This window comes from Gorilla gorilla, chromosome 13, assembly GCF_029281585.2.
Source record: "Gorilla gorilla gorilla isolate KB3781 chromosome 13, NHGRI_mGorGor1-v2.1_pri, whole genome shotgun sequence".
Taxonomy (NCBI): domain Eukaryota; kingdom Metazoa; phylum Chordata; class Mammalia; order Primates; family Hominidae; genus Gorilla; species Gorilla gorilla.
In genome coordinates, this window is record NC_073237.2 from 82,567,160 (window position 1) to 82,581,909 (window position 14,750).

Below are 14,750 nucleotides of genomic sequence, written 5' to 3' on the forward strand. Positions count from 1 at the left end.
CAAGGAGTACTTCACCACACCCCCCACCCCTCTGCAGCTTTCTTACCTTAGTCCTGACCACCAGGGAAATACTTTACCAGCTCACACAGCTTCTCCTTCCTTGGTCTGTGCACAGAGTCATCACCAGAGTATGCGAGGATCCTTTAAGCTAGGTTGCTGGTCAGTTTTTTTTTCCCCCCGCGTTGCTCAGGTTATTCCTCGCACTGGGTGGGTCTTGATTTCTCACCCCTGAGGCTGCCACAAGGGGACGGGGTGCACCTCCTCATGAGAGAGAACCAGAGACCGTCCCTGGAGGGGAATGTAATCATGGGCGAGCCCCCAAATTGTTATATGTAAAGTTTCAGTGCTGCAAAATAAATAGCACTCAAATATAAAATTTTCTTTTTGATTCTCAGGAAGGCAATGTACTTCTATAGAAGGGTGCAACCTTACAGATGGAGCAATGGTGAGCACACACTTGGACAAGGGAGGGGAAAGAGTTCTTATCCCTGACTCATGTGGATCCTGCTGCTGTATCCTTCCCCTATTGGCTAGGGTTAGATCACACAGGCTAAACTAAGGTCCAATTGGCTAATTTAAAGAGAGTGATGGGGTGAGTGGTTTGGTGGGAAAAATGGCTATGACAGAGCAGGTAATTGGAATGAGTCAGGGTGGAGTAGGTAATCGAAAAAGGTTGCTTTATGAGGAAGTTAAGTTTAAAAGTAGAAGGCAAAGAATTGAACATACTGGCATATTGATTATTTGAAAAGAAATTTAGAACTTATATCTAACAGTGAGACTCCTGTCTCTACAAAAAAAATTATAAAATTAGCCAGATGTGGCATGTGCCTGTGGTCCCAGCTATTCTGGAGGCTAAACTGGGAGGATTGCTTGAGCCCTCCCACCTCAGGAGTTCAAGGCTGAAATGGGCTATGATCATGCCACTGCACTCAGACCTCGGCAACAGAGTGAGACTTGTATCAGAAAGAGAAGAGAAGAGAAGAAAAAAAAAGAAGAAAAGAAAAGCTTATAATCCTGGCTGAGCACAGTCATGGCTCACATCTGTAATCTCAGCACTTTGGGAGGTGGAAGCAGGCAGGTCACTTGAGTCCAGGGGTTCTAGACCAGCCTGGGCAACATGGTGAAACCCCATAACTGCAAACAATACAAAAATTAGCCAGGCATGGTGTCATGCACCTGTAGTCCCACTTTGGGTAGCTGAGGTAGGAGGATCACTTGAACCTGGGAAGTCAAGGCCGCAGTGAGCCTGATCATGCCACTGAACTCCAGACTGGGTGACAGAGCGAGATCCTGTTTCAAAAAAAAATACATAAAAATAAATTTATTTATTTCCTTCCTTCCTTCCTTCCTTCTTTCCTTCCTTCCTTCTTTCCTCCTTCCTTCCTTCTTTCCTTTCCTTCCTTCCTTCCTTCCTTCTCTCTGTCTCTCTTTCTTTCTTTCCTTCTTTTTCTTTCTTTCTCTCGAGACAAAGTTTCACTCTTGTTGCCCAGGCTGGAGTGCAATGGCACAATCTCACCCACTGCAGCCTCTGCCTCCCAGGTTCAAGTGTTTCTCCTGCCTCAGCCTCCCAAATAGCTGGGATTAGAGGCACCCACCACCATGCCTGGTTAATTTTTTTTGTATTTTTAGTAGAGATGGGATGTCATGATGTTGGCCAGGCTGTTCTCAGACCTTTGACCTCAGGTGATCTACCCACCTCTGCCTCCCAAAGTGCTGGGATTACAGGGGTGAGCCTCCATGCCCAGTAATACATTTCAACAAAGAAAATGTTACAATCTTGTTACAGGAATGCCAAGATCATATGCCTACTGCATAGTAATAGACCAATACACTGAGACAGCATGGTTTGCAGCAGAGAAAGAGTTTAATGTTTGCAGAGCAGCCAAGTAGAGAGACGAGGGGAATCCTCAAATCCATATCCTCCGGGGAGTTCTGGACTGGGGTTTTTAAGGAGATTGTGGAGGGCAAGGGGCTGGAAAATTGAGGCTGTTGATTCATTGTGGCAAGGGAATGAGATCATCAGGATGTGGAAACTTCATTCGTTGGTGAGTCAACTTCTCATAGAATCCTACAGACCAGCTGGCGTCAGTAGTTTCAGTATGCAGGATCTGAAAGAATATCTGAAATGGAAAACAATATTTCACAATGCTTAAGTTGCTATCTCTAGAACAGTTCAGGGGAAGTATAATCTTGTAACAGAGTTTGTGTGATTCCAGCGCAGTAGGTTGTAAACAACTATGAGGAAACAGGTCAGAGAACAAGCTGGCCTAATGATTAATGCTGAATGTGCTGCAAGCTTGGTTTGTTTTCATTTCTCCGTCTCCCTTTTTCACTGATTAATTTTATAAAGTTTATAGGAACAGTTTTGATCCTGTTAAATTTCTTTTAACTTTGGAGCACTGGCTTCATTTTTTTGCAGTCTGTATTTCCAGGATGGCTATTCCCAGTTTTTTGCTGGAATAAACTCGTTAAAACTGAATTCTCATTCTTTTGGTTATTTCAGGTTGACAGTTTTATAGAGCTATACATACCTTGTTACCTGCTACATCATGTAGCTATTTATTATTGTTATTTATTTCTTGTCTTTTATTTTATTTTCCACTAAAATATAAATACCACAAGGGCAGAGATTTTCCTGTTGGGTTAACCTGTATGTCCTCCAGAACGTAGTATTTCATGAGGTATATAAACCACATTTTCTTTATCTGTTTATTTTACTGCACACCTAGGTTGATTCCTTATCTTGGCTATTGTGAATAGCGCTGCAATAAATAGGCGGATGCCAATGTCTCTTCTATGTAATGATTTCCTTTGCCTTGGATAACTTCCCAGTAGTAGGATTGCTGGATCATACAGTAGTTCTATTTATCTTTTTTTGAGACGGAATTTCCCTCTTGTCACCCACACTGGAGTGCAATGGCGCCATCTCAGCTCCCTGCAACCTCTGCCTCCTGGGTTCAAGCGATTATCCTGCCTCAGCGTCTCAAGTAGCTGGGATTACAGGCACACATCACTATGCCCAGCTAATTTTTGTATTTTTGGTAGAAACCGGGTTTCACCATGTTGGCCAGGCTGATCTCGAACTCCTGACCTCAGGTGATCCACCCACCTCGGCTTCCCAAAGTGCTGGGATTACAGGTGTGAGCCACTGTGCCCAGTCCTATTTATCATTTTTAAAGGGAGCTCCATACTGTTCTCCATAGTGGCTGTAAGGGTTGCATTCTCACCAACAGTGTATACAAGCTCCCTTTTCTTGGCCAAGTGTGGTGGCTCATGCCTATAATCCCAGCACTTTGGGAGGTTGAGGCAGGAGGATCACTTGAGCCCAGGATTTCGAGACCATCCTGGGCAACACAGCAAGGCTCCATCTCTAAAAAAAAAAAAAAGAAAGAAAGAAAAATTCCCTTTTCTCTGCATCCTCACCAGCATTTGTTTTTTTTTTTTTGTCTTTTTGAAATTGTCATCCTAACTGGGGTGAGATAATACCTCACTGTGGTTTTGATTTGCATTTCCCTGATGATTGGTGATATTGAGCATTTTTCATATATTTGTTGGATTTGACCATTTGTATATCTTCTTCTGAGAAGTTTCTATTTCTATTATTTGCCCATTTAAAAATCAGATTATTTGTTATTCTGCTGTTGTGATGTTTCAGTTCTTTGTATATTCTGCATATTAATCTCCTGTCAGATGAGTAGTGTGCACATCTTTTCTCTCATTCTGTAGGTTGTCTTTTCACTCTGTTGATTGTTTCCTTTGCTGTGCAGAAGCTTTTTAGTTTGATATAATTCTATTTGCTTTTTTTCCTATACTTTTGAGGTCTGATTCATAAAATCTTCTCCCAGACCAATGTCCTGAAGCATTTTCCCTTTGTTTTCTTCTAGCAGTATTATTGCTTTGGGTTTGACATTTGGGTCTTTGATCCACGTTCAGTAGATTTTTGTATAGGGCGAGAGGTGGGGGTCTAGTTTCATTCTTCTCTATATGCATATCTAGTTTATCTAGACACATTTTTTAGAGAGACTGTCCCTTCCCCCATGAGTGTTCTTGGCACCTCTGTTAAAAATCAGTTGGCTGTAGATATGCGGACTACTTTTGGGGTTCTCTATTTTGTTCTATTGGTCTGTGTGTCTGTTTCATGCCAGTATCATGCGTTTTGATTACTCCAGGTTTGTAGTATATTTTGAGTTCTGGTAGTGTGATGACTCCAGCTTTTTTCTTTTGCTCAGGATTGCTTTGGATACTTGGGGTCTTTTGTGGTTCCACACGAATTTTAGGATTTTTTTTCTATTTCTGTGAAGAAGATCATTGTTATTTTAATAGCAATTGCACTTAATCTGTAGATTACTAGGGGAGAGTATTGTCATTTTAAGAATATTAATTATTTCAGTCCATGAGCTTGAGACATCTTTTTTTTTTTTTTTTTTTGCCATCCTTGTATTCGCTTTATCAGTTTCTTTTTTTTTTTTTTTTTTTTTTTTTTTTTTTTTTAATTGATCATTCTTGGGTGTTTCTCGCAGAGGGGGACTTGGCAGGGTCACAGGACAATAGTGGAGGGAAGGTCAGCAGATAAACAAGTGAACAAAGTTCTCTGGTTTTCCTAGGCAGAGGACCCTGCGGCCTTCCGCAGTGTTTGTGTCCCTGGGTACTTGAGATTAGGGAGTGGTGATGACTCTTAACGAGCATGCTGCCTTCAAGCATCTGGTTAACAAAGCACATCTTGCACCGCCCTTAATCCATTCAACCCTGAGTGGATACAGCACATGTTTCAGAGAGCACAGGGTTGGGGGTAAGGTCACAGATCAACAGGATCCCAAGGCAGAAGAATTTTTCTTAGTACAGAACAAAATGAAGTCTCCCATGTCTACCTCTTTCTACACGGACACGGCAACCATCCGATTTCCCAATCTTTTCCCCACCTTTCTCCCCTTTCTATTCCACAAAACTGCCATTGTCTTCATGGCCCGTTCTCAATGAGCTGTTGGGTACACCTCCCAGACGGGGTGGTGGCCGGGCAGAGGGGCTCCTCACTTCCCAGTAGGGGCGACCGGGCAGAGGCGCCCCTCACCTCCCGGACGGGGTGGCTGGCCGGGCGGGGGGCTGACCCCCCCACCTCCCTCCCGGACAGGGCGGCTGGCCCGGCGGGAGGGCTGACCCCCCCACCTCCCACCCAGACGGGGCGGCTGGCCGGGCGGGGGGCTGATCCCCCACCTCCCTCCCGGACGGGGCGGCTGGCTGGGCAGAGGGGCTCCTCACTTCCCAGTAGGGGCGGCCGGGCAGAGGCGCCCCTCACCTCCCGGACGGGGCGGCTGGCCGGGCAGGGGGCTGACCCCCCCATCTCCCTCCCGGACGGGGCTGCTGGCCGGGCAGAGGGGCTCCTCACTTCCCAGTAGGGGCGGCCGGGCAGAGGCGCCCCTCACCTCCCGGACGGGGCGGCTGGCCAGGCGGGGGGCTAACCCCCCCACCCCCCTCCCAGATGGGGCAGCTGGCCGGGCGGGGGGCTGACACCCCCACCTCCCTCCCGGACGGGGCGGCTGGCCCGGCGGGAGGGCTGACCCCCCCACCTCCCACCCAGACGGGGCGGCTGGCCGGGCAGAGGGGCTCCTCACTTCCCAGTAGGGGCGGCCGGGCAGAGGCGCCCCTCACCTCCCTGACGGGGGCGGCTGGCCAGGCGGGGGGCTGACCCCCCCACCTCCCTCCCGGACGGAGCGGCTGGCCGGGCAGAGGGACTCCTCACTTCCCAGTAGGGGTGGCTGGGCAGAGGCGCCCCTCACCTCCCGGACAGGGCGGCTGGCCGGGCGGGGGGCTGATCCCCCCACCTCCCTCCCGGACGGGGTGGCTGGCCGGGTGGGGGGCTGACCCCCCCACCTCCCTCCCAGACGGGGCGGCTGGCCGGGCAGAGGGGCTCCTCACTTCCCAGTAGGGGCGGCCGGGCAGAGGGGCCCCTCACCTCCCTGACGGGGGCGGCTGGCCAGGCGGGGGGGTAACCCCCCCACCTCCCTCCCGGATGGGGCGGCTGGCCGGGCAGGGGGCTGACCCTCCCACCTCCCTCCCGGACGGGGCGGCTGGCCGGGCGGGGGGCTGACCCCCCCACCTCCCTCCCGGACGGAGCGGCTGGCCGGGCAGAGGGACTCCTCACTTCCCAGTAGGGGTGGCCGGGCAGAGGCGCCCCTCACCTCCCGGACAGGGCGGCTGGCCGGGCGGGGGGCTGATCCCCCCACCTCCCTCCCGGACGGGGTGGCTGGCCGGGTGGGGGGCTGACCCCCCCACCTCCCTCCCGGACGAGGTGGCTGCCGGGCGGAGACGCTCCTCACTTCCCAGACGGGGTGGCTGCTGGGTGGAGGGGCTCCTCACTTCTCAGACGGGGCGGTTGCCAGGCAGAGGGTCTCCTCACTTCTCAGTCGGGGCGGCCGGGCAGAGACGCTCCTCACATCCCGGACGGGGCGGCAGGGCAGAGGTGCTCCCCACATCTCAGAGGATGGGCGGCCGGGCAGAGACGTTCCTCACTTCCTAGATGGGATGGCGGCCGGGCAGAGACGCTCCTCACTTTCCAGACTGGGCAGCCAGGCAGAGGGGCTCCTCACATCCCAGACAATGGGCGGCCAGGCGGAGACGCTCCTCGCTTCCCAGAAGGGGGGGCGGCCGGGCAGAGGCTGCAATCTCGGCTCTTTGGGAGGCCAAGGCAGGCGGCTGGGAGGTGGTTGTAGCGAGCCGAGATCACGCCACTGCACTCCAGCATGGGCGCCATTGAGCACCGAGTTAACGAGACTCCGTCTGCAATCCCGGCACCTCGGGAGGCCGAGGCTGGCAGATCACTCGCGGTTAGGAGCTGGAGACCAGCCCGGCCGACACAGCGAAACCCCGTCTCCACCAAAAAAATGCGAAAACCAGTCAGGCGTGGCGGCGCGCGCCTGCAATCGCAGGCACTGGGCAGGCTGAGGCAGGAGAATCAGGCAGGGAGGTTGCAGTGAGCTGAGATGGCAGCAGTACCGTCCAGCTTCGGCTCGGCATCAGACCGTGGAAAGAGAGGGAGAGGGAGACCGTGGGGAGAGGGAGAGGGAGAGGGAGAGGGAGAGGGAGAGGGAGAGGGAGAGGGAGAGGGAGAGAGCGAGACATCTTTCCTTTTTTTCTTTTTTTTTTTCTTTTTGAGATGGGATCCCACTCTGTCACCCAGGCTGGAGGCTGGAGTGCAGTGGTGCAATCTTGGCTCACTGCAATCTCTCCCTCCTGGGCTCAAGAGATCCTCCCACTTCAGCTTCTCCAGTAGCTGGGACTACAGGCATGTGCCGTCATGCCTAGCTAATTTTTGTAGTTTTTGTGAGATGGGTTCTTACTGTGTTGTCCAGACTGGTCTGGAACTCCTGGACTCAAGTGTTCTGCCTGCCTCGGCCTACCAAAGTGCTGGGATTACAGGAGGGAGCCACTGCACCTGGCTGTCTTTCCATTTTTTTGGTATCCTCTTCAATTTCTTTCATCAGTGCTTTGTATTCCTCATAGAGGTCTTTTGCTTCCTTGGTTAAATTTATACCTAGGTATTTTATTTCATTTTATAGCTGTCATAAATGGGATTGCCTTCTTGATTTCCTTATCAGCTATTTAATTGTTCATATATAGGAGCACCACTGATTTTTGTATATTAGTTTTTTATCTTACAACTGTACTAAATTTGTTTACCAGTGCTAAGTTTTTTGGTAGCATCTTTAGGTTTTTCTATATGTCAAATCATGTTGTCTGCAAACAGGAACAATTTGACTTTCTCCTTTCCCATTTGGATGCCCTTTATTTCTTGCCTGATTGCTCTGGCTAGGAGTTCCAGTACTATGTTGAATAGGAGTGATGAAAGTGAGCAACCTTGCCTTTTTTTTTTTTTTTTTTGAGATAGAGTCTCACTCTACTCCCAGGCTGGAGTGCAGTGGCCCAATCTTGGCTCACTGCAACCTCTGCCTCCCAGGTTCAAGCAATTCTCATGCCTCAGCCTCCCAAGGAGCTGGGACTACAGATGTGCCACCACACCTGGCTGATTTTTTGTATTTTTAGTAGAGACAGGATTTCGCCATGTTGGCCAGGCTGGTCTTGAACTCCTGGGCTCAAGTGATCTGCCTGCCTCAGCCTCCCAAAGTGCTGAGATTACAGGTGTGAGCCACTATGCCCGGCTGGCAACTTTGTCTTGTTCCAATTCTTAGAGGAAAATCTTTTAGCTTTTCCCTATTCAGTGAGATGTTAGCTGAGGGTTGTCTTACATAGCCTTCATTATGCTGAAGTACTTTCTTTCTATACCTAATTTATTAAGGGTTTTCATCTTGAAGGGATGTTGTGTTTTATCAGAAGCTTGTTCTGCATCTATTGAGATGATAATAAGCTTTTTGTCCTTAATTCTATTGATGCAATATATAACATTTATTAATATGCATATGTTGAACCATTTTTACTTTCCTGGAATACATTCCGTGTGATCACTGCTTATTATCTTTTTGATATGTTATTGGATTTTGTTTGCTAGTGTTTTGTTGAAGATGTTTGCGTCTGTGTTCATCAGAGATACTGGCCTGTAGTTTTCTTTGTTTATTGTGTTGATTCTGGAATTGGAGTCATGCTGGCCTCATAGAATGAGTTAAGAAGAATTATCTCTGCTTCAGCATTTTGAAGTATGAGAAAAATTGATATTAATCATTTAAAGGTTTGGCCGGGTGCAGTGGCTCACACCTGTAATCCCAGCACTTTGGGAAGCTGAGGAGGGTGGATCACCTGAGGTCAGGAATTCGAGACCAGGCTGGCCAACATGGCAAAACCCCATCTCTACCAAAAATACAAAAATAAGCTGGGTGTGGTGGCATGCGTCTGTAGTCCCAGCTACTCGGGAAGCTGAGACAGGAGAATCACTTGAATCTGAGAGGCAGAGATTGTAGTGAGCTGGGATCACACCATTGCACTCAGGCCTGGGTAACACAGCAAGACTCTGTTTCAAAAAAAAAATTCTTTAAAGGTTTGGTAGAACTCAGCAGTGAAGCCATCTGGTCCTGGACTTTTCTTTGTTGAAGCACTTTTTATTAGTGATTCAATCTCATTACTTGTTATTGATTTGTTCAGGTTTTCTATTTCTTCTCAGTAGGTTGCATGTGTCCAGGAATTTATCCATTTCCTCCAGGCTTTCTCATTTATTGGCACATCATTGTGCATAGTTGTCACTAATGAGTCTTTATATTTCTGTGGTATCCATTGTGATATCTTCATTTTTGGCTTTTGATTTTATTTATTTGGATCTTCTCTCTTTTTTTCTTAGTCTAGCTAATGGTTTTTTTATTTTGTTTATCTTTTCAGAAACCAAATTTTTGTTTCATTTATCTTTTGTGTTTTTTTTTAAGTCTCCATTTTGTTTATTTCTGCTCTGTTCTTATTATTTCTTTCCTTCTACTAATTTTGGGTTTGGTTATTTCTTTCCTTCTACTAATTTTGAGTTCTTGCTTTTCTAGTTCCTTGAGGTGCCATTAGGTTATTAGAAATCTTAGAAATCTTTCTAGTTTTTAGATGTAGGCATTATTGCTATAAACTTGCCTCTTAATACTGCTTTTGCTGTGTCCCATAAGATTTTTTTTTGTTTTTTGTTTTGTTTTGTTTTGTTTGTTTTGAGATGGAGTCTTGCTCTGTCACCCAGGCTAGAGTGCAGTGGCATGATCTTGGCTTACTGCAACCTCCACCTCCCAGGTTCAAGCAATTCTCCTGCCTTAGCCTCCCAAGTAGCTGGGATTACAGGTGTCTGCCACCACACGTGGCTAATTTTTTTTTTTTGTATTTTTGGTAGAGATGGGGGTTTCACCATGTTGGCCAGGCTGGTCTTGAACTCCTAACCTCGTGATCCGCCTGCCTCAGCCTCCCAAAGTGCTGGGATTACAGGTGTGAGTCACTGCATGCAGCCAAACTTTGATACATTGCCTTTCTTTCTTTCTCTTTCTCTCTTTCTTTCTTTCTTTTGTTTTTGAGTTGAAAAGCTTTGTTAAAGCAAATTTGCACTGGTTTACAAAACTTCCTGAAGTATTTTAAGATGCTATCCACTAAAACTATGCCTTAAAAGTTAGCTTTTCTAAAAAGACACTGTTCATCTTCACAAGGGCAATTTTCATGTATTAAACTGTGTATAGTGTTTTAAAGAGCTATATTCCTCAAAATAAGCTATATAAAAAAGATTAAAACTCCTCTTCATTTATTTCCCCTAAGTTCCATGCCTTTCTGAAGAGGCAGATGTCTTATGCTCAGAATCCCTTCCTGCACCACCCATCCCCCCAAAAGAATCCCTTTATTATGACCTTGTCTTCTTCTACCACACAATAGTCAGTCTGATTTTATCCATGACTGGATTACTATATACATATCCCCATTTTCTATGACCTAAGTTTCCCTCTCTTCATTTATGTAGTTTTCTATCATCAATGAAAAGTCAAGAGAGATGTGAGTCTGATCTTATTTGTTACTCGAAAAATCTTATTTCTGACTGGATTCAGACTTGGAAGCAGAAATTCGCAGAGAGGAAAGTCTGCGTCTCTTGGCAATTTGTTTCTGGGGCTTCTCTTTAGCCTCCTTCATGCTCTTGGCCAAAAGTTTAGTGTATTCTGCAGCCTCTTCCTTATTTTTCTTAGTACGCTGCTTCTTCAGAGCAATACACCACCTATTGCGCTGCAGGACATGTGGAGTAACAAGACGCTGAATCTTGGGTGCTTTGGTCCTAGGTTTCTTACCTTCGTTTAAGGGCTTTCTTACAGCATACTGGTGGACATCATTTTCTTTAGAGAGATTGAAAAGTTTGAGGATTCTGCTAGCTCTTTTGAGCCCCAGGCAATGAGGCACCGTAGTATCAGTATGTCCAGGAATATCTTTCTCTCCCTTTTTTACAATAACCAAGTTGAGAATGCTAAGATTGGCATCCACAATGCAACCACAAACTGATTTTCTTTCTTTCTTTCTCCAGTTCTCCTTGGTCTGTAAGAGGACCTTACTCAGTAGCAGGCAGACACGGCCATGGGTCATGACACCCTTCTTCATGGGGAAACCTTGTTTGTAGTTCTCACCACTGATTTGGGCCACATAACCCTTCCATTCTTCACCCAGAGAATCAGCAGCTACTTCTGTGGCCATAGGCTTCTCATAAAAAGTACAAAGTTTGAGTTCCTCTTCAATGAGTTTCCGGCTGTCAGTGGCTGGGAAGGAGATGCTCAGCTTCATCTTGAAGTAGCTGAATGCCTCCGTGGAGCCATGGAAAAGAGTGATACGTTGTGTTTCTAGTTTTATTTGCTTCAAGGAATTTTTTTGATTTCCTGCTTAATTTCTTCTTTGACCCATTGGCCATTAGGGAGCATGTGGCTTAATTTTCATATATTTGTATAATTTTAAATGTTCCCCTTGTTATTAATGCCTAGTTTTATTACACTGTGGTCAGATAAGATACCTGATATGATTTTTTTTTTTTTTGAGACAGTCTTACTCTGTCACCCAGTGTTGGGAACAGGCCCCCAAATCTGGCCATAAACTGCCCCCAAAACTGACCATAAACAAAATCTCTTCAGCACTGTAACATGTTCGTGATGGCCATGACACCCACACTGAAGGTTGTGGGTTTACCGAAATGAGGGCAAGGAACCCCTGGCCCAACCAGGGTGGAAAACTGCTTAAGGTGTTCCTAAGCCACAAACAATAGCATGAGCGATCTGTGCCTGAAGGACTTGTTCCTGCTGCAGATAACTAGCCAAAGCTCATCCCTCTGTTTTGGCCCATCCCTTTGTTTCCCATTTTAGTTAATCTATAATCTATAGAAACAATGCTTATCACTGGCTTGCTGTCAATAAGTATGTGGGTAAAACTCTGTTCGTGGCTTTGAGCTCTGAAGGCTGTCAGCCCCCTGATTCCTCACTCCACACTCTATATTTCTGTGTGTGTGTCTAATTCCTCCAGTGCCACTGGGTTAGGGTCTCCACAACAAAGCTGGTCTCTGCACCCAGGCTGCAGTGCAGTGGCATGATTTTGGCTCACCGAAAGCTCTGCCTCCTGGGTTCAAGCAATTCTCCTGCCTCAGCCTCCTACGTAGCTGGGATTACAGGTGTATGGCACCACACCCAGCTAATTTTTGCATTTTTTAGTATAGACCAGGTTTCACCATGTTGGCCAGGCTGGTCTTGAACTCCTGACCTCAGGCGATCTGCCCACCTGGGCCTCCCAAAGTGCTGGGATTATAGGTGTGAGCCACTGCACCCAGCTTTGATATGATATTTTAATTGTTGTTGTTTTGAGACAGAGTCTCACTCTGTCACCCAGGCGGAAGTGCAGTGGCCCGATCTCAGCTCACCACAACCTCCAACCTCCCGAGTTCAAGTGATTCTCCTGCATCAGCCTCAATAGAAGCTGGGACTACAGGTGTCTGCCATCATGCCCAGCTAATTTTTGAATTTCTAGTAGAGACAGGATTTCCCCATGTTGGCCAGGCTGGTCTTGAACTCCTGACCTCAAGTGATCCGCCTGCCTTGGCATCCCAAAGTGCTGGGATTACAGGTGTGAGCCACCACACCTGGCCCGGCCTTGATATGATTTTGATTACAATTTTTTTAAAGACTCTTGTTTGTTTTGTGTACTAACATGTGGTTAATCCTGGAGAATGTTCCATGTGCTAATAAGAATGTGTATTCTGCAGCTGATGAGTAAAATGTACTGTAAATGTCTCTCAGGTGCATTTGGTCTGTGGCGCTGTTTAAATCTGATGTTTCTTTGTTGATTTTCTGTCTAGATGATCTTTCCAATGGTAAGTATGGGGCACTGAGGTCCTCAACTATTATTGAATTACAGTCTATCTCTCTCTCTTTTTTAATATATTTTATTTTATTTTTTATTGATCATTCTTGGGTGTTTCTCGCTGAGAGGGATTTGGCAGGGTCATAGGACAATAGTGGAAGGAAGGTCAGCAGATAAACAAGTGAACAAAGGTCTCTGGTTTTCCTAGGCAGAGTGTTTGTGTCCCTGGGTACTTGAGATTAGGGAGTGGTGATGACTCTTAACGAGCATGCTGCCTTCAAGCATCTGTTTAACAAAGCACGTCTTGCACCACCCTTAATCCATTTAACCCTGAGTGGACACACATGTTTCAGAGAGCACAGGGTTGGGGGTAAGGTCATAGATCAACAGGATCCCAAGGCAGAAGAATTTTTCTTAGTACAGAACAAAATGAAAAGTCTCCCATGTCTACCTCCGTCTACACAGACACAGCAACCATCCAATTTCTCAATCTTTTCCCCACCTTTCCCCCCTTTCTATTCCACAAAACCGCCATTGTCATCATGGCCCGTTCTCAATGAGCTGTTGGGTACACCTCCCAGACGGGGTGGTGGCCAGGCAGAGGGGCTCCTCACTTCCCAGCAGGGGTGGCCAGGCAGAGGCGCCCCTCACCTCCCAGACAGGGCGGCTGGCCGGGTGTGGGGGCTGACCCCCCCACCTCCCTCCCGGACGGGGCGGCTGGCCGAGCCGGGGGCTGACTCCCCCACCTCCCTCCCGGACGGGGCGGCTGGCCGGGCAGAGGGGCTCCTCACTTCCCAGTAGGGGCGGCTGGGCAGAGGGGCCCCTCACCTCCCGGACAGGGTGGCTGGCCGGGCGGGGGGCTGACCCCCCCACCTCCCTCCTGGACGGGGCAGCTGGTCGGGCCGGGGGCTGACCCCCCCACCTCCCTCCTGGACGGGGCAGCTGGCTGGGCAGAGGGGCTCCTCACTTCCCAGTAGGGGCGGCTGGGCAGAGGCGCCCCTCACCTCCTGGATGGGGCGGCTGGCCAGGCGGGGGGCTGACCCCCCCACCTCCCTCCCAGACGGGGCGGCTGGCCGGGCAGAAGGGCTCCTCACTTCCCAGTAGGGGCGGCCGGGCAGAGGTGCCCCTCACCTCCCGGACGGGGCGGCTGGCCGAGCGGGGGGCTGACTCCCCAACCTCCCTCCCGGACGGGGTGGCTGGCCGGGCAGAGGGGCTCCTCACTTCCCAGTAGGGGCGGCCGGGCAGAGGTGCCCCTCACCTCCCGGATGGGGCGGCTGGCCGGGCGGGGGGCTGACCCCCCACCTCCCTCCCGGACGGGGCAGCTGGCCTGGCAGGGGCTGACCCCCACCTCCCTCCTGGATGGGGTGGCTGCTGGGCGGAGAAGCTCCTCACTTCCCAGACGGGGTGGCAGCCGGGTGGAGGGGCTCCTCACTTCTCAGATGGGGCGGCTGCCGGGTGGAGGGGCTCCTCACTTCTCAGATGGGGCGGTTGCCAGGTGGAGGGTCTCCTCACTTCTCAGACGGCATGGCTGGGCAGAGACGCTCCTCACCTCCCAGATGGGGTCGCGGCCGGGCCGAGGCACTCCTCACATCCCAGATGGGGCGGCGGGGCAGAGGCGCTCCCCACATCTCAGACGATGGGTGGCCAGGCAGAGACGCTCCTCACTTCCTAGGTGGGATGGCGGCCGGGAAGAGGTGCTCCTCACTTCCTAGGTGGGATGGCGGCCGGGCAGAGACGCTCCTCACTTTCCAGACTGGGCAGCCAGGCAGAGGGGCTCCTCACATCCCAGACGATGGGTGGCCAGGCAGAGACGCTCCTCACTTCCCAGACGGGGTGGCGGCCGGGCAGAGGCTGCAATCTCGGCACTTTGGGGGGCCAAGGCAGGCGGCTGGGAGGTGGAGGTTGTAGGGAGCCCAGATCACGCCACTGCCCTCCAGCCTGGGCAACATTGAGCACTGAGTGAGCGAGACTCCATCTGC

At 49.4% G+C, this 14,750-nt stretch overlaps 1 long non-coding RNA gene and 1 pseudogene across 1 annotated transcript in view; one reads left to right on the forward strand and one right to left on the reverse strand.

Annotated features, from left to right (window-relative positions):
• The first annotated feature begins 1,825 nt into the window (after positions 1-1,825).
• LOC134756879 (uncharacterized) overlaps positions 1,826-14,750 on the forward strand; it is a 171,766-nt gene continuing 158,841 nt past the window's right edge. The window contains exon 1 of the long non-coding RNA XR_010130254.1: positions 1,826-2,045. This is a non-coding gene — a long non-coding RNA (uncharacterized lncRNA). The remainder of the gene's footprint in view (positions 2,046-14,750) is intronic.
• On the reverse strand, positions 10,477-11,214 carry LOC101143508 (small ribosomal subunit protein eS6-like; annotated as a pseudogene).